Raw genomic sequence first — 23,196 nt, forward strand, 5'->3', positions numbered from 1 at the left:
GGGTCTCTGAATGTGGGGTGGCTATTTCTGTCCTAGAGATAAGCGACACACAGACCTCCTAAAACTCAACTCAACTCTCTCAGGGATGTCTCTCCAAGGAAAAGCTTTACACAACTACATATGGGCCAACAAGACTCCACAACAGAAGAGGCAACGGAAAACACTTAACCTCTCAGAAAGTCCAAGAAACACTGATAGTTTGGCAATCTTCCTATCAGTGGACGGATCCAAAAGCCTAGCTCACAGTAGATTTGTGTGGCTTATTTACCTGTGCAAATGAGGCAAGGGACATTTTTAATCATCAAAGAATCTCATACACAGGATATGAAGATAAAGTAAAGATAACCACAGAGGTTGTAGGTGGTGCTGTGAAATTTAAGGTACTCAGCTATTACAAGGTACAAAGCCACCAGATTGGTGGGTTTTCAGGTCAAAGGGGAAGGTGAGGCCCAGAGGATGTGATTACTGTCACAGAAGGGCTACACACAGGAATTGGCGAGACCCAAGCCTCTTGACCCTTAGGCCGGAGTTTAACAAGGCCTCCATGTTGCCCCTACAAATGTCCTAGTACTCCTGAACAACAGGAACCAGACCCAGAGATGGGACTGCTTCTGGTCTCCTGTCCCTTTCCAGCTTCCTTCATCCCTCCAGCACAGCACAGCTATGACACTGAGTCCTACCACGTAAGACTTGTCAAAAAGTTGACTGTGTGTGCGAGAGTGTCCCCAACCACTGCTTTCCAGTCAGGCAAAAAGAGGAGGCTTCACCATGTAGCCCCTGACCAAGAGTCACTCGTCATTCAGTGGTGTCTGGACCACCACCAGGACTCCTCTGTTCCAGGCTGTACTTGTAGCTGTCCCAAGTTGTCCTACAGTCCAGTCTACAGAAAGCATTTGGTGACCTCATCGGGTTCTAGTTTGGCTCTGCCCAAGCATCCACACACGAAAAATATATAATTTTAATATAAATGACTTTTCGTTATTCTTTACATCTAGTTATTATGTTGATTATTTGGAAATTGTGTTGTAGGTAAGTTTTATTATGTTACTTCAGAATTTTCAAAAGGGTGCGTAAAAATACAGAGGGCACCCAAAAAAATGTACACACATTTTAAGAAAAGAAAACACTGTTTTAAAATTGTAATATTCAATATATATTGATAACAAAACATGAATACACGTCATGTATATACATTTTTTTTGGTACCCCTAATATTTGCATGACAGGGGGCTGTTGGGTTTTGAATTAAGTGTGAAGCTCCAATCCAAAGTGACAACATGGAACTCTTCCATTTAACTCTTGGTCAGGAGTGACTGGCTGTGTTTTCCGAGGTCCAAAAGTTCGCCAGTTTGGGCAGGCAGCTGTGCAGAGCCCAGGATGCCTCGACCCACCCACCCCCCTTCTATTAGCACCTACAGTCCAACTGAAATGCGGCTATCCAACTGCATTTTCAATGTGGGTATTTCGAGAGAGAGCCTCAAACTGGCTCTTTGCACCTCTTAACTGGGGACTTCAGGAGAAAGTTCCCGCTTCTCTCTGTATCAGGAATGCTTTTACCTCTCCTTAGCACTTTTGCTTCATTTTGAGGATATGGCCAACGGTACCCCACCAGGTTTGCTCTCTCCCACAGCGTGCAAGAACACGTATTGGTGTTGGCTGTTGTCAACCCTGGAGATGTGTTAGAACCACCCGGAGGGCTTCAAAAATACCGCACCTCGGCACATCCCCGGAGATGCTAGTCTGTTTGCTCTGTGGTCCAGTCCTGGCACTTCTCAGTGTGCCAAGGTACAGGCAGGGCTGGGGCACCAGGCTTACCTCGCATTTGCAGCCCCACTTGGTAACTTACAAGTATATAGTTCAGAGAGGTTTGCATTTTATAGTCACCACACACACACACACACACACACACACACACACACACACACACATATCCCCGGGGGATATGTCCAAGACCTCCTTAGATGCCTGAAACAAAGGATTGTACCAAACCCTGTATACACTATGTTTTTTCCCATACATACATCCCTTTTCACTTCAAGGAAGCATTTTAGGACTTCTCTTGGGCATATCTGAATTGCCAGCATCACTGCTCTTGCACTTTAGGGCCATTAAGTAAAAGAAGAGTGATTTGAAAGTAAGCACTGTGATCCCGGGACAGTCAGTCTGCAAAGTGACTTAAGTGTCAGGTATCGGGGAGCACACACTGCATGGAGATATTAGATAAAGGGATGATTGACATCCCGGGCAGGAGCAGGATAGTGCAAGATTTCATCACACTACTCAGAACGGTGTGTGATTTAAAACTTATGAATTGTTTATTTCTGGAATTTTCCATTTAATATTTTCGGATTGTGGTTGATTGTGGGTAACTGAAACTACTGAAAGTACACCTGCAGATAAGGGAAAGTAAAGCTCATTTCAACTCCAGTTTGTCCTCCCTCTTGTTTGTTTCATCCTATTTTTAACTATGGCATCTTATAAATCCTCTCCTGAACATGTAGGAATGAAACATTTATCTCCATTACTCTGACACGTGCATGAAGAGAAGACAGTGCAGAATCCAAAGGTATGACCAGGGTCCTTGAGGAACCTCAGCCCCTTTCAACACTCGGTGGGATCACTGTGGTGTCAGCCTCCCCACCCCACCCCCCACGCTCCCATACGCTGGGCAGGGCCACAAGGCTGCAGAAGCATTGCCTGGGGCCATGGCGGAGAGCCAGTGGGGAGGAACAAAGCTGCTGACAGTGCAGATCCTGTCAGCCCACCTGACAAGCTCAAAGAGAGGAAAACACAAACGGTGTGCCTGCTGACAGCAGCAGATGGGGAATGTGGGGCTGGGCCATGGCCAGAGAGTTTCAGTGCCTCATGATTTCTGTCTTTGAAAGTGACAAGTCACAGTGGGTCTGTCATGTAACATCATAATCATAATCTCTGTACCTACCTACTTAGCCTGGGCTGTGGTAGTTTCGCTGCAATCATCCAGCTTTGCCACCACTCTCTCCACAACAGCTCTACCTGTTTCCAGATAGACACCCACCTCCCACTGACGCATCTCAGCTACAGGTTTTCCATCTGCCCCGGTCCAAGTACACAGCTAAGCCCAGAGATTATCTCGGCACTCTGCTATTCTTTAGGGAACCAAAGAGCTGTGTCCTCGTCCACCATCTTCTTGTCCGTTCCACTGGAGATGCTGAGTGGTCTCCTCTCTGTGCGCAGCCAGTGTACCCATACTCTGTTCAAGGATCAAATTTCTAAGAACCCTGTCTGTGGGCAGAGGGACTGCATATGCCTTGTGACTTCACCCATATGACTCACATCCATTAGAGGGCATGGATTTGAAACTACGTCAGTCACTGCTCCATCTTCAGTACTCAGAACAGTGCCTGGCACATAGTAGATGTTTAATAAGCATTTGTCAAATAAAGAAGTGAAACTAATATTAAGTAGTGTTTCACCAACAGTAAAGGATTTGCTCAAAAGATGCTATGTGTTTCAGTCTTAAGAAAGCCCTGTTGCCATGTTATACCACACCAGACTCAGTACAGCCTATTAGAAATGGAGGTTTTGGTCACGTGAGAATTCAGGTGAAATATCCTTTCTGAAACTACATGAAGGCCACCCAAGAGTGGATGGGTGCCGGCGACGCTCCACGCACAGCAGAATGGGACCCAGCCAAGTAAGACTGGAAATAAATCAGGGGTCCCACGACCCTTCTCCCATCGAATCCCAGTCTGTCTAGCACACAACATAATACAGGATATGAATACAGAATATTAAATGAAATATTAAACAGGATATTAAATAAATTAATTTAAGGAGCCAAGAAAGAAAAAACCCATGGTTGCACAGTGAATTGGGGGAAAAGCGGTAGTTAACTTCCCCAGCACCACTCCTGGCTCTCCTCAATTCATCAATAAGCACAGAGAGGAGTTCCACTTTTACATTCACCTTCCAGACAGAAGCTTGCCACTAAGCCAGGGTGACCCAGGCATCACATTCCATGATGGATGGGTCTCGGCTCACCTTTTCTTCATGGCATCAGTGGCCCAGAGACATTCTTTCCTTGGTTTCTAGGCCCTGGAGCAAAAACCACTGCAACATGCCCATCTGGCGAGCATCCCCTGCTGCCAGAAAACACTGTGGACAGCTGCTCCTGGCAGGAATCCACACACCCTGCTGAGCAGGCTTCATCCCTCCCAGCTGGCAGAGAAGAAAGCCTTGGTAGGCAGGGACCTCTGGGAACCATCATGCCTTAAAGTAGACGGCATGGGGTTTGGAGTCCAGAGGTCTCACTCTCCTTCTGGGTGCCAGTCCTTCAACAAGTTAAGCACCCTACTAAGCTTCTGCTTCCTTGGGTGATAACAGCATGTCTCTGTTGGGAGGATAAAGGAGCTGCAAGTGCAACGGGTCTTATAAACTGTAAAGGGCTAGACACACCTGTTGTCAATGAGTGTCTTCTGGCTGTCTGTAGCCGTGCCACCCAGCACCATCCTTAATCCAGAGGGGCCACAAGTACGCCTCCCCCATCCCGTGTTCAAGAGCACTCATCTCTATCTTGTTAAGGAGACTGATTCTCGTTAAGGAGACTGGCCCTTCCGAGCCAAACCCTTTAAGGACACTCCTGAAACCCTAGGAGGGACAGACACTCCTAAACCGGCTAAGTGTGGCTGGATGACAACGCCTGGAAGCAACACACACACACACACATACAGACACACACACACAGAGAGAGAGAGAGAGAGAGAGAGAGAGAGAGAGAGAGAGAGAGAGAGAGAGAACAACCCTCCAGAACCACACAGGAATAGAAACACAAAAAAGAACCCCACAGATTGTACGGCCATTACCTTCTTACACAACAAACTGACGGCCAAGGGTAACTTACAAAAGAACGGTGTCCACGCCACCGTCAGTGCCCCCCCAGCGACCCAGCCCCGCCCGCTCCCGCGTTCTCCTACCTGGATGAGCCGGTGGGGGCGTGCAGGGGCGCAGCCCACCCTGCCGGGCGCCCTGGGAGCCGAGCGAGGAGCTCCGGGCGCGGCGCGCGGAGGTCACATTCCCGCCGCTCCGGGGGGCGCCGGCCCGGCCGTGCTCGCTCGCTGGCGGCCGCGTGCTCCGAGCCGGCTCCGGGCGGCGGGCACGAGCTGCGCCTGCCCGGGCGTGAGCACTGCGGGGCGCGGCTCCAGTGCCAGCTCCAGCCCCGCCGGCGCGGGGGCGGGCCGCGGGCGGAGACGGCTCCTCCGGGACGGGCCGCGCGGGAGGCGAGTGCGCTGGCCTGACGCTCCGCCCCCGCCCGGACCCGTTCCGGACGCCGCCCTGGGGGGCCATCCCTGCGGGACCCTACGGGCTCCGGGCGCCGGGACACTGGGAGGCTGTCGCTCATCCCCAAATCAAGGCCCCGTTCCTGAAGGGGCAGCGACAGTGGTCCCACCCAAAGTGGCACTACTTACCTAGACATGGCCACCTGGCTGCCGCCCAATAGCAGGTCCCTGGGCATGATGAGACCCCTAGGCAAACACTAACACTTTTGTGCCTGGAGCCTGAGAGATGAGAGTCGGGCCCCAGCTCTCAGACTGGCGTTGTGGGCTTGGACTACTCACTAACTTCTTTGTACCTCCCTTTCCTGTTCTGTAAAAATGGATCCTAACAGCTCCCATCTCACAGAGTGGTTGGGGAAAGTAAATGAACAATTACCGTAAACCAGTGCCTGGCACAGAGTTGACACTACCTTAGAGTCACCTGATACTTTTATTGTTATTGCTATGGGCCCAGATGAAAAAGCAGCTTACAAGTGGTACAGTCTTGATACCAGACTTCTTGGCCAGACCAGGCATTCTTTTTAGCTTAAAACCCACTTACTCCCACCTGCTCATTGGCTCATTTTGCAAATGAGAGTTCATTGATACTCAGAGAAATGCAATAAATTGCCAAGGTCATAGCTAGATTTCTGCACAGGGAGTGAAGGACGCTGGGGTCCTGGCAGCAGCTGGCTTGGGTTCCAAGCACAACAGCCAGGAGCTTGAAACCCCCTCTTCCCCTGCCACTCCATGCCTCCAACAAGTCACTGAAGCCCGGCTTGTTTTGAAGACTTACTGGGCCATCTTCAGAGGAGGCGCCGAGTAAATGGTTGCTTCCTCCCTAACAGAACACACCATCCCTTCTGTATTCCTTCCAGGCTGAGCAGGCACTTGTTCCCCTACCCTATCCCATAACCTCAAGAACTGAGATAACCCAGACTGCCCCAGTCAATTCTGGGCTGCAGAAAAGCATAAAGAAACAAGCAGCAATAATTCATCAGCCCCAACACTGCCTTGTGCCTGACATGATGAAAATTTCGCACTTTTTAAAAATCATTTTATTATATTTGGTTCCAGAGCTTGTATAGTTTGCCTTTCTCAATGGAACAGGTTCCATCTAAATCAGAAGTTCCATTGTAGAGTGCAGGTTCTCAAAACCTTGACTACACATTCGGATCCTGGGACAGTCCTGGACCGCTGATGCTCAGAACAGTCACGTCAGAATCTCTGGGACGGAGACCCAAGTGTCGGTGTTTGTAAAGCTCCCAGGTGATTCCATCATGCAGCCAGGGTTGTGAACGGATCATCCAGTCCCCTCAGGGATGGTCTTACTCTGAACCCTCGTCCTGAAGCTACTGCAGCCTGTGTGTCCGAGTGGCAGTCAGGGAACCCTAAAGCAGGTGGGTCTGGTTCAATGGTGCAGAACTAGCCTGGGAGTTGTATGTTGGTGAGTAAATTCACCTTACCATTTACGTAATGAAGGTTTTTAAACAGTTACAAGTAGAAAGTAAAATTGATTTGTTCACTAATGTGGAAATAAAAACCACACTTTCCTTTTACTTTTCTTTACATTCTGACGCCTCCCACACATCCTTACCCCAACTGCCCTGCTAAAATCATGGGCTTCTACTCCCAGGTGGCACTCTCAAACACCACTCCCCAAATGGGGATGGGGTTAGTAGACCTCCCTCCTCACCTATAACCACTGTTCAATGTGGGACCTTGAATTCACTCAGCCATGCTGACTACTCTCCCTGACTTTCCTCTCTTGCTTCCTTTCCTAGGTAACTCAGGTGTCCACCCGCCTTGCTCCGTCCCCTGGGTTGGAGGCTTCATGAGGGGTAGACTTGTCACACCCTTACATCTCTCTGTTCTGCTCTCAGCAGAGCACAAATGCTCTGAATGCAAGTGTGTGCTTTAGTGTAAGACACGGCCTTTCATGAAGATGGTGATGGATGTGTTTGACAAAAACTTATGGGAAACAGAAATAACATTGATAGCCTCAGGACATCTTCTGGAGTGTGTTTCCCTCACTACTCTCCCATCTCTGAAACTCTTTTCATTTGGAAGACTTGGCCATCTGCCACCTTCCTTAAGAGACCATACATCCTGAGGGTTTTCAGTCTATCCCCCATCCGTCAAGATGCTCAGATCATGAGGTGCTCTTTGAGAAGAATATCTAATAATGCACACAAAACAAAAACACATTGACCAGTACAACAAGATCTGATGCTCTGAGAAATAAAACATTTTCTGTAACTTATATGATAGGACATTTTGAAGGACTGTCTGTTATAAACATGAACATTGGCTTGAAAGCTTTAAAGAAGAAGCATTTTTGTGCTTGATTCCTTGAATTCCCCAAAGCCAAAGTGTTGGAGGACTTGGAACACGGAGTTTATATCATAAGCCACCGAGTTCAGAAGAACATATTGTAATGTAAAGGGGTGGGTTTTCCACTCAAAGGAGCAGAATTGACCAGCAGCGGGGATGAAAAGCAGAGGGGAGATGACTGGTGTGTACTGAGCCTGGAAGGTCTCTCAGAGGTGGCGCAGTGCCCCCATTCTCCACCAACGCCAAACAAGAGAAACCCTGGCCTCCTCCTGAGAGAGGAGACTGAGGGAAATCCTGGAAGAGGCAGGCATTGCTGGGCTCCCGAGTGGAGCCCTGGATACCACCGGTGTCATCGCAAAGCTCCATGTCTGGCATAGTCAGTGCCAAGGCACAGCCTTGACAGCACAACTGCCTGGGCCTGAGGACACGCTGCCTCACAAAGTCCAGTGAATCCCAGAGTGTTCAGACTCCCCAGATCCTCCAAGGGGACAGACTGCCAATGGGTATGAAAGCCAAAGCCAAGAAGAGGTCTTGTAGGTAAGGGCTGTATGGCAAGCGTGATGTGAGCTAAAGTCCGTAAGTCCAGAGGATGACATATGGAGAGAGCCCTTTCCCAGAAGCTGCCCATGCCTTTCCTCTCCACCGCCTCCAAAGAACTCCAGTTACCCCACAGAAACATAAAGGGGTTTAGAGACGGAAGAATTCTAAATAGATTTTGTTGTTACCCCAAAGGGACTGAGTCTTGAACCAGTAGAGACTAAACAACGCTGAATTGGCAAGATTTTTTTTTTCTAGCTCCAGATGGAAATAAGGATTCATGAGTTAAGTTGACTTTAATTGTGGGAAATAAAGAAAAATACGTTTTTGCACACAGGGCCTCTGTGATTCTTGCTACGTCATTTTTTGTTATTTATGGAACTGCCAGGAACTGCTCACAGCACCACAGTGTGTTAACAGATTTAAAAACCACTGTCCTAGATGGACTTCCTGCTACAGCCTGGTTTTCTGCTCCTTCACACATTTTCCATCTATTGGCCTCCACATAACCACTTTTCAAATTTATGTCTCTTATTATTTCCCATCACTGCAACTTCTCAGTTTTAATCAGCTCAACACTCTCCCTTTGTCTAAACAGTTGTATGTGGGCTTCTATGATCATCTTTCTATTCAGACCCTTCTGTTCAAGACCTGGACAAATCAGACAGCCACATGTGAACTGGACATGAGAGCTGATGAGAAAGTGTAAAATATGACAAGATTGCCATGGGCAATGAACTATTTCTTAACCTCCTTTGGGAGAGGAGAAAGAAAAAGTGGGCATGGCAGGCAGCCCTGCCAACATTTTGTTCTAATTGCAGTTTTAATCATGCTCGATGAGGCAAATGACTGAGAGGGGCTTCTTGCACCTCGTTTTTCCTATGCTAACACAGAAACAACGCAGAAATTTCCAGAGGCGATTGAATTAGTAACTTCCAAGAACCACTGCACCTAACAGAACCAGACTGGTGGCCTCTGTCTTTTAATGCCAGCTGTCTTTGATTTGACGACTATTTCGACACATGGAACTTAAAGCACCAATAACCAAACTATCCATCACCATCCAAAAGGCACCCAAGAAAGGCCTATTACAACCTTTGTGTTTAGTCATATGTGAAACACATAAGAGTACCGGCTTCCTTACATTCATTTTTAAATCTAATATTCTTTCCGCTGAAATTCTACAGTTTCGCCCTCTTTGGTTTTCTTCAAGTTTCTGTAATTTGTCTCCAAGTTTTTTCACTTTCCCTTTTCCACAACCACCTTTCAAAATCCAGACTTTCCTGTTGCAGCCTTCCAGCTCTCTGATCCCTTCTGAATATAACTGCCAATTTCTTTTCTCTAAGTGGTTTTCTTTTTAATGTGATCATGGTAGTAAATTAAAAATGGCTGCAAGTTTTTCACTCCTCCTCCAATTAAGAGGTGAAGTCTAGTTTCCTGTCCCTTGAAACTGGGCTAATCTCAGTGATTTACTCAATTTCAATCAATAGAATGAGGTGGAATTGACCTTCTGAAACATTTGAGGCCAGAACATTAAAAACCTTCCAGCTTCTTCCTGACTTCTTGGAACACTCACTGTTGGTGTCCAAAGTTGCCAAGTAAGAAGTATTACTATCTGAGACTGCTATGCAATTAGAAATCCCAAGCTACGTGGAGGCACTCCAGTCCACAGCCCTGATAGGCAGAACCAACGCCAGCCATGGGAGCTTGCCATCTTGAATATTAAGCCTTGGATATTAACCCTAATCAGCCAATTTCCGACTACATCCATGGGGAGTCCCCAGAGGAGAACAACCCAGCTGAGTCCCATCAACCCACAGAACCATGAGAGATAATGATACATTGTTGTTTTAAGCGACTGAATTTGTAGAACAATCATAGATAAGCAAAGCGATGACTGTGCTCAGGAATGTGTCATGATCGTTCCTGGCCCATCCTGTACCATATAGAATCATCCTCGTACGCCAAGTCTCTCAAAATTAAAATGACATCCTCCCTTCTCCAGCATCACCTCTGAACACGGCCCAGTTACAGAGGACTTCCTTAAAATTATTATTATGACTGTCTCACCAGCAAACAAAGGAAAAATGAGAGTTAGGAGATGGTCATATGCTTTAAACACACTTAGAATTTTTAGACATAAACATTTTTAAAATAAAAGAAGTAGCTATAACCTTGTCCTTTTCAGCAAATGCTAACTGCAAGAATGATTTTAGTTTCCAGTATTGTTATTTGATGATTTTCCAAGAGATAGTGTCCACTAGCAAAGGTACTCGAAGAGTAAAGAGTAGGTCACTTCTTCTGACCACAGAAGCAGAAGGAAAGTCTGGGAAAACTCAGGAATGCCCTATTTCTTGAATTATTTACCTAATGTCCAAAGATTATATTAACATGTAACTATTCCTTTCTCTCATCTTTCCTCAGAAAAACAATTTGGCAACAACTCAGCAGCCGGTAACTGCCGTCCATGACTGCTCTGAGGGAGGATGGGAGCTGGAAAAGCTCTCTGCCTTGGGTTCAAGGGTTGGGAGAAGAGGCCATAGTACCACTGATTCTTTTTTGCCTCTCACATCCTTATAAGTAAATCACTGAATTAAGAGCCTGAATGTGGGTGCAAACCTGTTCCTACTCTGAGATAATTAGACCTGCTGATGACCTCAGCTTACAATCTAGAACACAGCTGGTAGTGTCCTCAGAAGAAGCCAACGCCACTGGGCAATTGAGTGGCAGTAGTAGAAGCCTATGATCTCAATTACCTACTAATGACATAAAAGATTCAGGATCCAGACTGGAACAGACTTTGGGCAGGAAACACAGAGCTCTCAGAAGGTAGCTCCAAGGATTCCGTCTTGTATGCCCATAGATCTGTGCTATCCAACACATGTAGCTTCTAGAAACATGAAGCTATTTAAATCATTGAAAATTAAATAGAATTCAAAATCCAGTTCCTGAGTTGCACTAGCCACATCACTACTGAACACCATATCGACCATATCGAACAGCACAGAACAGCTCCACCACTGAGAACGGTTCTGTTGGACGATGTTGCTTTTAAATCTAGACAATTCAGGGCCTCTGAAACAGGAGTCATTCTCTGGCCAGCTAGTTCCTATCCAAAAGAGACAATCTGCACATTTTAAACTTACACCTTAGCAAAAATGCTCTTACACCTTCCGCTTTCCTTTCGATCAACTATGTCATCATTCCGTCTGTGGTTCATGGCTCAGCTAAATCATACCTGCTCACACATTCCCTCATGAGGAATATGGGTCTGTAGTTTTCTCCTCTTGAAATCTCCTCTTTGGCTTTGATATCCAACTAATGCTAGCCTCATGGAGTTTGGAAGAACTCATGAGTTGGGAAGAATTTACTCACCTTCAATTTTCTGGAAGAGTTTGTGCAGAATTGGTATTATTTCTTCCTTAAGTGGTAGAATTTACCAGAGAAGTTATTCGGGCCTAAAATTTTCTTTGTGAAAAGATTTTTCAATACAAATTCAATTTCTTTAATGGACAGAGGGCTATTCAAGTTATCTATTTCTTCTTGATTCATGTGTCTTTCAAAGAATTTTCCCATTTCACCTCAGTGTCAATGTTTTTTGCATAATTTTATTCCTAATATTCTGTTATTATCCTTTTTAATATTTGTAGTGCAGTTCAGTGATATTACTTAATTCCTGCTACTGATATTTCTGTCTCTGTGTTTTATTCTTAATCTTTCTTGGTAGGGATTTATCAATGTTATTGATCTCAAAGAATCAGCTTTTAGTGTCATTGATTTTTCTCTATTGTATTTCTGTTCTCTATTTAATTGCTTCCTGCTTTGGTCTTTATTGTTTTTCACCCCCTGTTTGCTTTTGGTGTAATTTATTCTTCTTTTTTTAGCTACTTAAGGTGGTGGCTGAAATCACTGATTTGATACTTTTCTGCTTTTTTAAGTAGGCATTTAGTGCTGAAAATTTCTCTACAAGTGACATCTCAATCTACATAGAAGTACCTTATAATACTATACGTCCATTTCTCTCTGCTTGGCCCCTGTGCTATTTTTGTCATTCATTTTGCTTTTACATATGTTGTCAGCCTCACACTACACCATTATTACTTCTGTTTACAAAGTCAATTTTCTTTTGAAGAAATTTAAGTAATAATTTCATCGCCATTTTTAGCACTCTTTATTCTTTTGGATAAATTCAGATCTCAGTCATCATTTTCCTTCTGCCTAAAGGGTTTCATTTCATATTTTTGTAGTACATGTCGGCTGATAATAAATTCAGTTTTTTATGTTTGAAACAGTTTAATTTTGCCCTATTTTTAAAGGATATTTTTCTGTGTATAGATTTCTAGTTTAAAAGTTTTTTTTCGTTTTCTTTTTCTTTTTTTTTTTTTTTTTTTTTTTTTTTTTAGCACTTTAGAGATAAATCTCCAAAGTCTTCTAGCCTACGTTGTTTCTGTGAGAAATCTGTCATCTTGTCATCCTGGTTCCTCTGTAGGTATGTTTTTTCCTCTGGCTGCTTTTAAGATTGTTTTTCATTATCACTGGTTTTAAGCAATTTAATTATGATGAAACTTGGTGTGTTTTTCTTTGTGGTTCTGGGGGGAGTCATTGAGCTTTTGGGATCTGTGGGTTTATAATTTTCATCCAATTTGGGAACATTCTGGCCATTATTTTCAAATATTTGTGTCACTCTATGCCTTTTCTTTTGGGACTTCAATCACATGTGTATTTGGTGGCTTAAAATTGTCCTACAATTCACTGATGCTTTGTTTTTTTGTTTTTTGTCCCTACCCTCCGTGTTTCATTTTGATAGTTTCTATTGCTGTGTTTTTAAATTCATTCATCTATTTTTCTGCAGTGTTTAATCTGTTGTTCACCTCATCCAGTATATTTTTTATCTCAGACATTGTAGTTTTCATTTCTAAAAGGTAAAGATGGGTGTTTTGTTTTGTTTTGTTTACATCTTCCATTTATCTACATACCTCTTTGAACATATGGAATGCAGTTATAATAATTGTTCTAATGTCCTCATCTGCTAATTCTAACATCTGTGTTAGTTTTTAGTTGGTTTTGATTGATTTTTCTCCTTCTTATTTTCCTACTTCTTTGCATACATGGTCATTTTCTGATGCCAAACACTGTGGGTTTTAACTTGTTGGATGCTGGATGTTCTTGTGTTCTGGAATGTATGTCAGTTCTTGGATATACTTTGATTTCTTTGGGCTTTGCTTTCATGACTTGTTAGGCAGGGTCACAGCAGCATGTAGTCTGGGGCTTGTTTTGTCACACAGCTGAAGCATAATCCTTCTCAGTCCTCTACTGAATGCCCACAAATTATGAAGTTCTCCAGTCCAGCTGGTGAAAATAGAAATTATTCCTGGCCTTGTGTGCTGTCTACTATTTTATCTAATTCCTTAGGGTAGTTCTTTTTCTGGATTCAAGTAGTTTCCTCACACACATGTGCTGATTTGTACCCTTTTGGATTCTTTAGGGGGACCCTCTGTAGATCTGAAGTTCTCTTTCCTTGCAGCTGTGTCCTCTCCACCATGCTTCCTGTGAACTGGAGCCACCTTGGTCACCCTGGGCTCTCAGCTCTGTCTCATCAATTAAGGAAGTTTTCTGAGTTGTGCCTGGGTCCCCCTTCCCTATGGAAATGACTGGACACCCTTTATGGCCTAGAAACTCTCTCAAGTCAGCAAGCAGGAGCAATCGTAGGACTCACCTCGTTTGGGTCTTGTCTCTTAGGGTTCACTCTCCTTTAATGCCTGATGTCCAACATCTAAAACACCCAGGTTTCAAGTAGCTTATATAGTTTTTTGGATTGTCTCTGGGGAGAAAGTAAAGCCAGGCCCTATTGCTCAATCTTGGCTGGCAGCAAAATTCTGTTCCACAGTTTCCAAAGTTCATAAATATGACTCAGCCATGAGCCTGCCTAAAATTCTTTACACATCTCAAAAAAAAATTAATTTTGGTTTGAAAAGTTTTTGAAATATTTATCAAACATAACCCAAAAGGAATAAATGTTAGCCACGAGTTTTGAGGAAGCAAATTATGATGGTGTCAGGTAAAGGACAGATTGGCAATTGTTTGGCCCTAGAGGCAGAGAGAGCAGTTGTGAGACACCAGCCTGAATGGGAAAAGTTTATGCCACCAGACATGAAAAGGAAAGAACGGTTGTGAAGGAAGGCAGGATGGAAGGAAGGAAAGGAACGAGGGAAGAAGGGAGACATATGAAGTCCAAAGAACTCTATTTCCAGGTTTGCTAAACCCAAGACTTGTGAAGAATGAATTATTAGCAATTGTGATTGTTTGAAAACAGGCACCTGGAGGGAGAAGTTGAGAGGAAATTCTAAGAGTGTTGAAAAACTGTTAAAGCTACATGAGTGGCTCTCAAAGTTTCTTGAGACGCTTTCATGGGTCCAGAAGGTCAAAACTACTGTGATAATAATTCAAAGATGGTATGTGCCTTTTTCACACACATCTCTCACAAGTCTACATTTTCAGAGGCTACGTGATGTATTTCTAATTTTTCTTGTTTCCAAGAGATAATTATTTTTATAAAAATATGTTATTTATGTTACCAGGAAATGAACCCGTTGTTATTTTTAAGTGAACAACAAAGGTCACTTCATTTCTAATACAGTTAATATGAATACAGTTGACCATGGAAACAAACCTCTTTAAAGTTTTCAATAATTTTTAAGAATATAAAGAAATCCTTAGTTTCTTTATATAAGAATATAAAGAATTTCTTAGTTTCTCAAAAGTTTGAGAACTTCCGTTCTATGTCAAGCTTTTGCAGCCCTGTGGAGACCACCGTGTAGTTCACGGAAGAATCTTCCCAGGAGCAAGGGCAAAGGGCAGATCAAGAAGGCCGAAGAGAGAACCAGCTCCAATACCACCAGCGGCTTCACCTGGTTACCCAGGCTTAGAAGTCATATTGGCCGGAACAGCAGCCCCTATTAGCGTCACCCATACGACCGGTGTTCTAGTTCATCATGGAGATCTTTACTGCTCTTTTACGTAGCACAAGTCCCACCCTGAATTTCTCAAAACGTATACAAAACTGCCAGTGCTATTTCCGATTTATTTCAGCACAACGTTCATAACTACTCATTGGATCAGTGCCTAATAATTGATCATTTATGTAGGAAGGAAATGTACAAATACCAAGCACCTATTATGTATCTGACAATAAGTTAGATGCTTCAAGAAGACGTCACATTTAATGCTCACCACACTGTGAACAGTATCACTATCCCCTTATTTTATAGACCAAGAAAGACCTTCCAGAAAGCATAAGGAACTTGCCTAAGATTATCCAGTGAGTTAAATAACCAACCTGGGATTCAGCTCACTCTCCAAAGCTGATGGTCTTTCCCACTCACAATGCTGCATTTTAACTGTTCCACCAGGTATCACTATTGTGGAGTCAAGTTTGTAAAGTGAAAAACATCCTATAAGATGCAGGAGCGGCTGCCGGTTGGACTTGCTGTGTGGTGATGAGCAAGTCACTGAACTTCTCTGAGTACTGGTTTCTTTGATGATGAATTAATGCTATTAATAGTCCCTACTTTACTGGATTGTTGTGAGAACTGAGTAAGTTAATATATAAAAAGCATTTAAACATCATCTGGCACATAGGGGTAGAGATGATCATTATTTGCCATACATTAGTTATATTTGGGGCAGTTACTCAAGCTTTCTGAACCTATGAAATGGTATAAATATTCCTGTCCAGTTACACCAGAGAGTTATCGATACAATTACAGATAATCAACGTAACAAACAGTATCTTTAACCGAATAACATTATAAAAATAAGCAAGTATTACTGAAGCTCTATTGGGCATAAACTCCTAATGTGATGTCAATCTGGAATGGGGATATTTCTGATAAATTGTGGGTCAGAATTTCTGGCAAAGAGTCACACTAGGTCACCACAGCTAGTCAATTCCTCATTCCAAAAACACCAATCAAAACCACATTTAAAAAGTGGGGTATTTCTGCATAAACACTCAAGTCTAAAATAAGCAAATGTGAAATGTATAAATAACTTGGTCTCTGTGTGATAGGATAGTGAACCTAAGTCAATAACGTGAAGAACTACCAGGAACTGAAGTTTAAAGGGTACTCAAAGATAATGCGGGACTTAAAGGAAACTAAAGGTCAGCTTGCAACCAAAAGTTTCTCAACATTCCTTACGTAAATTCAGAAATTTAATTACTACCATACCAAAGTGGTTCTGTTTCTCTTTGTTTTTCATTGTTAAAAAGTTTTACCCAGCCGTGAATCATTTCCTGTCTTGATAACGGCAATACCTCTTTCCCGGTCACCCTACACTGCTAAATTGCAGATCACTCATTGCCAAGGCAATTCCCCTTCTTATTGCCAAATAGATATCCCAAGCCATTAGATGTCACATGCACACACGCACATATGTGCACATACACACACATCCCTACTCTATCTGAAGTCCTTCCTGGTGCTTCATAGCACATGTCCTCATCTAACTTACTATATTACTTGATGATCTTGTTTATTAACCATTTGCCCATACTAGAATGTGAGCACCATGAATTTTGCTCACTGTTGTATTATCATTGTCCAGAAGAAAGCCTGCATGTGCTAAGTGAATGGAGGGAGGGAGGGAGGGAGGGAGGGAGGGAGGAATCACTTAATTCTGCACATTGGAAATCTTTGTACTTGATTTCAGTATTTTTCACCTTTTCCATTTAATAATATTTTATCTTCTTTGCCTCCACTCTTTTCCACCACCAGCTGTCATCCTCTCAGCTATCTTTGTTTTGTCTCCCCATGCCCTATCCACGCATACGAGTATATGCAGGTCTTTAGTTTTAGGACAACTTATCTGTCCTGGATTCTTCTAAAAATAGGTGGGGAGCTGACTCAGCCAATGGGATGTCAAAAAATGGAGACCTGGAACAACGTGTTTCTCACCCTGGACAAAGTGGGGGCCCTGAACATAGGAAGAAGCAGAGCAGCAAAGCTGAAGTCCAACTCACCAACCCACCATCTCCAAGGCGGCCATACCCAAGAGCCTAGAAGAGGTATTCACATAGGAGCTTAGACCAGCTGCTTCAATTCATGGCTTGTCTTTTGTGCTGTGGGCTGAGAAGAGAACTGACACTAAAACCCTCCTCCTTCAAACCCAGGTTGCACAGCCACTGGCTCCGGTTATGGGAAAGGGACCTAATGAATCAGATAGAGGGATGGTTGGATCAGTGGGCCCATACCTGCCTGTGCACCAGAGTTTCTTAGACTCTTCTAAAGCCCTACCTCCTGAGGAGACTTTCGAGAGGGTACCTGGGAATCCATAAGGTTAAAGAGCTACCAACTGCTCCTCAGACCAGTAGAGATAAAGACACTATTTTCTTTGACTTGTACTTATTCATCCTTGACTCTGTCCCATTCCTCATCTGCAGTCCCTGACCAACTGTAACAAGTCAGTTGTCTAGAAGAACCATTTCAAATTCCAGGTCTTGCAATATCCGAAGCATCACAAAAGAAGGCTTCCTTCAGGGACAGACCCCCTGGGAGACCCTCTCAGCTTTGCTCAGCTTTCCTTTGGAAGCACCTTGAGCTTTCTCTATAAAACTTGTTCTTATTAATGTGAACTCTGCTTTGAACTATTACACCGAAGAACATGAGAAGGGCTTGAACCAACTATGTTGGCTGACCCCCCTGTGCAATAAGTGTCACCAGGGGCTGGAATGTCTCAACATTTTGTGCTTCAACCTTTTAAACATCTTCTTTATTCCTCTTCTTCATCTGTGTGCTACAGTGTGTATCCTGGTGATTAAATATGACTTAATTCTGAACTCATCTTTGTGACTGCCCCCTACCCATGTCAGAAACTCTTCCCTTCACTTCTTGGGAGCCCTTGGTCCAACAAACAATAATAAGGTTACCAAGAGGGATGACCAAGGAAAAAGGAAGACATCGTACCAGACTAAATCCCAACTAAGAATTACTCTTTATGAAGAGATGATGAAGAAAGTTGCAAGAGTAAATCCTGTCGTTTTCCTATCAAGTTGTTCTGTGGAGGGAAGACAGCACATGCTAAATGAGCAATAGTTCTAGACAGTTGGGCAGCCACCAAGAAAGAGTCTCCGGGAGATCTTCCCAGCCATCAGCTTTGAGAGCTGCAAGGGTGGCCACTCTGCCATCTCCCGCTCTCCTTGTCTAAGCTCAGTAGTGGGGGTAGTCCCTCAGTGCTTTACTTAGATGATCTCACCCAATAAACCCCCTTTCTCTCCCTCTTCCCTTTTCCATTCCCCCTTTTCCTCTCCCCCTACAATCGCGTCCAAGTCTCATTCCCTGCTTTACATCAACCAGAAAAGATCCATGAGACACTCCACCCATATTTCTATATTTTCTTGTAATTGTATTAGTGTGCATTATTTTAAACTATAACATTTTATTATTTCATTTACATGAAGTATTGATATAATTCAGAAGTATTTCCCTTAGCCCCTTCATTTATCATTAATATTAATGGTAAATTTTGCTTTGATTTACTCAAATTTGTTTCAACTCTGGAATCCTGGGACTATTTCATTCCAGAAAAAACTAAATGCATTTATCAGAAAACTCAGCTTGCTTCTCAAAGTGGGCTTCATAATGCTCTTCCCAATAAGATATAAACACAACTTCACGGGCAGTAAGTAAAGCATGGCAATGGTACATCGTTGGTTAAATGTCTTTGATTGATGAAACTTTGGCATTAGAGTATATCATCCTTTGAATCAACACACCTTGGATTAGAATGCAATGTTACCGTAAGGAAATAGATTGAATGTACTTGAATATTTAACTCAAGGCTGTGTTCAGTCTTTCTTCATTTACACAGATGCCTTTGGGTTGTTGTCTACTCAGTGTGTTACATACTCCTATTTCTCAGGAATGCAAACCAATTCCCTGACCCCACCTCGACTCTATAGGTGTGGGCCTAGGAAGATGCTCTTGGCCATGACCGAATGGATCAACAGTATTCACTAGACCAAAGGTAGAACATTCACATTCTCCCTCCCAAGAATTTTGTATCAAGCTAAAAACACACAGAGCTAATTTCTATGTATCATGGATAGAGTCAAAACAAAGAAGGTATTCTGCTTTGAACGGCATTTGGGAGATGAAAGGTGGCTGTTTTCCATCATACAAACCAGAGACGCAAAGAAAGCCTGTTTTCAGAGAAAGTGAAAAAAGCGAGAAGTGAAGACAAGAAATGAAAAGAGACTACTTCAGACTCTGACATACGACCTCCCAGGCTGGTCCCAGCCCTTCTGGAAGCCAGGTTGCATCTTTGCCCTTGAGTTCCAGGAGGCATTCCCAAATGTTGACGACCATTTTGCTCTTTTTGCTTAAGCAAAGTTAATTCATTTGAAAGAGCCTATTGTTCTGGCAATGGCCAACTCCTATAGCTTAGAATCACTGATATCCAACTGAGTGCCCTGCATTCATATTAGAGAACATTTTCTTAGACTTGGTTGTTGTTCCAAGATTTGGCATGTCTTTATTTCATGTCCACCCATTCATTGGGGTGTGTGTGTGTGTGTGTGTGTGAGAGAGAGAGAGAGAGAGAGAGAGAGAGAGAGAGAACTGACACAGAAAATTCTGATCTAAACATAGAAGCTTTAGAAGAAAGACATTGTTTGAGGTCAAATTGTTCCTAGAAAAAATATCTGGCTAACCCCAAGGTATCCTGCAAGATGGCCTTAGCCAGTGGAGTCACTTGTCCCTAAGGCCTGGCTCTCATCCGGAATTCAGGCCTCTCGGTGTCTTACACTCATAATATTCTTATGAGACAGATGTGTAAGTCCAGAATGGAATTCTGACTTTTCAGTTGAAAATGAAACCTATAACTGCCAAAGGGACAAGCTATTACTATTTAATCACAGCATGTTTTCTTCTCCAGGAAGGACACACTGGGAAACCAAGATATCATCAGATGTGTCCTTAATGGTCAAGGAATTGGACAGGAGGCTGATTCCAGGGTTTAACAGCATCGGTCTTGGGGGCTTCCATCCTCACTCTGTACCAGGTGCTGTGACTTCCCCACGGCCTGAGTGAGCACTATCCCATTGTCTGGGAGATCTATATTTCGCTCCATGGCAGACCAGTCCTCCTTGAGATGGACACATTTTTTTCTTTAGCTGTATTCCAGAGTACAGTGTGGAGGCCAGCCCATTGCATTAAGATGGTCCTATCCCATTTCTATTAATTCACAGGGTGATCTTATGTGCTGGGAATTACATTTTTTGAACGTGAAACAAACGTGCGTTCTTTCCCAGTAACGCTTTAATTGTTTCCACTTGTCCAGTGGCTTCATACCTTTAAAGGAGAGGCATCCATTACCTCAAGGAGCAGAAGATAGAGGCAAGAACAAAGAAGGTATTGCTGGTCTTTAAACTTCAGAATAGAGTTTAAGTCCATGGCCAGATAATAGCCTTAAGTAAAATGTCATTAATTATAATATGCACAATAGGAAAGAATAAATGCTGCCAAGTAACTATGACCTATCATCTGTTACAAGAGGTGTCTTCAAGTGTGGTGGAAACTGCTGGGCACAGACAGAAAAAGGATTGATTTGGAACTCACTAAATTGGGCTTTACATCTTAAGAGTCAGGGAGCAAGATTGGACCCCTAAGCCAAAGAACAAACAAGGCTAGACCAGGACAGTGGAGCTCTTCTACCACATAGCCGGGGACGGGTGGGGGACATCCTATGACAGCGGGAAGACCCCCTAGAGAGAGAAAAAGGAGGAAGCAAGAGCTTAGCTCTTACAGTTAAATCTGGAAGACAGAGTAGAAACCTGAGGTCACTGGGTTGCCAGACTCCTCTCCCTGGAGAATACTGGGGAGAGGTCAATTCCCTCAGAGAAGGTGGGCATGGAGTGAGACCTGGCTTCCATTCAGACACAGGAGAATCAGAGCCGAAGGAGCTGCCACCAGCCAAATGGGAGAAGCTGCCAACGGTTCCTGTAACCGTTATTTGTGGTAATGGCAAGGCCCACAGCTATCAGCACTGGGTGGCTGGATGCCCCATACTCCGCTGAGACCTGTCACACCACAATAGACACACAGAGGACAGAACGCAGCAAGGACCAAAGACAGGTCACTACCATTGACCAAGCCGGATGACACAGCTCACCAAGGGCCAGTTTACGTGGGGCCCCCTTCGTGATGCCAGCGATAGAGGCAATTGTGAGAGGCAGAATGCTAGGTCAACCTCAGGGAGAGGACCAGAGAGGAGCAAGAGAGAGAAGCCCTGAAAAGCCACTTACCAAGAGCACTGAGATTTAAAGTAAACTGTGCCAGAGATAGTAATACCTGTATTTGCCCCCAAACCTCGATTTAGACCAAACATGCTGGAACTCATTTACTCTTACTCATTTATTGAATGAATAAATCTTCTTGAATATTTATTCATTCAATAAATATTTATTGAGCACACACTGTATAGCAGGCAGTGTTCTGGGTACTTGCAATGTATCTGGGGACAAGTCAGACAAAACCCCTACCCGTGCAGACCTCACAGTCTATAGACAAACTGTAAACATAATAAAGACGGAAATCATATAGTACATGAGAAGGTGAATGTGATAAATAAATATCTCCTTCAACAAGACTGAGCATGAGAGCAAAATTGTGTTCAGTTATACAATACATATTTCCAATCTGAGCCCCAACACTTTTGTTTATGCCAGCCTTGCTTCCCTCTGAAGAACAGAAAAATAACGCAAAACATGCTTTACCCACAAGGAATTGACAATCTAACCTTTGAGTTTATACAATGAGCTCACGGGAGGCAGAAATTATGTTCTTTCCTTCATTCAACAAAAATATTTACAAGCAAATATATGCCAGGCATTGGGCACTCATACAACACATACACAACACATGTAACACATAAAACATGCAAAAAAACCCACACAAAAAAACACAATACACACAAACTATAGAAACAAACACATGCAAAACAGTCACACAACACTTACACAACATACAATATACACACAACACAAAAAACATATTCATACAACATTCATACACACAACAAACCCAACACCCACGCACGCACACAATATACATGCTCACACAACATACACATCAAAGTCTCCATGCTGAAATATTTTCATGTGAAATATGGCAGAGATGTGTGTTGATCTAGCCAAATAAGCACATGAAAGTTAATTATAGTGAGGTTATGAATGAAAGCTTTGAGACCTCAAGGGAAGGCTTTTAGATTGAGCCTTTTCGGGATAGCCCTATTTGTCCACCTGCGTCACCAAGGGACCCATTAGAGTTCTGAGAGGGGATTAAGGACCATGAGAATGACTTACCACTAAAACCCACTTGTGTGACCACGAGCTAACAGTCTGCACTTGTTATGTAATTTCCAGGAAGACACTTCAGCTTTTGTCCCCACTAGGCTGACACAGTCTCTGGCCAGGTGCACTGGAAGTCATTCTCAACACCTGGTGCTCAAGTGACTGCTACAGTTGCCTTTTGAAATTGTGTCATTGAGGTTTTGGTCCCAGAAGTTAATTTGATGCAGTTAATTTGAAAACAATAACCTCATGACTGCACAAAATTTATTTTCTAATTTTCAGCTGATCAAAGGAAGTGCAATTTGGTTTCCATAGTAAATATCCCAACTTCACAAAGAATTCAAAGTACAAAGCATTTTGAGAGGGAAAATACTCCATGGACAAAGACATATTTTGGAAGAGCAGTGGAAGCTTACGTTTTGACTAGATGTGTTTGAGTTATTAAAAGAAAGGTCCAACCTAACTTTAGCACTAAGTTGTGGTTTTTATCATCACCCTCTGAGAAATGTTTTCTTTGCTCCTGGCAGAATCACATGCTTGTTTTGAGCAATTTAAATATGTATATATTTAATTATATATATATTTAATTTTTTATATATATTATAAGATATATTTATATATTATAATTATAATATATATTATAAGATATATATTATTTCTTATATATATTAAATATATATATAT

At 43.2% G+C, this 23,196-nt stretch overlaps 1 protein-coding gene across 7 annotated transcripts in view; it reads right to left on the reverse strand.

Annotated features, from left to right (window-relative positions):
• IL1R1 (interleukin 1 receptor type 1) overlaps window positions 1-23,196 on the reverse strand; it is a 70,953-nt gene that overhangs the window by 33,864 nt on the left and 13,893 nt on the right. For 3 of the 7 annotated variants that reach the window (XM_081068165.1, XM_081068170.1, XM_081068171.1), the window contains exon 1: window positions 4,956-5,202. The exons of 2 other annotated variants lie outside the window; for them this stretch is intronic. The gene's annotated coding sequence lies outside the window, so the exon portion shown is untranslated. Of the gene's footprint in view, window positions 1-4,955; window positions 5,203-5,447; window positions 5,607-23,196 lie in introns of those variants that run through there. 2 more of the 7 variants (XM_081068167.1, XM_081068168.1) reach the window with 2 other exon arrangements.

Source organism: Rhinolophus hipposideros (assembly GCF_964194185.1).
Source record: "Rhinolophus hipposideros genome assembly, chromosome: 12".
Classification (NCBI taxonomy): Eukaryota; Metazoa; Chordata; class Mammalia; order Chiroptera; family Rhinolophidae; genus Rhinolophus; species Rhinolophus hipposideros.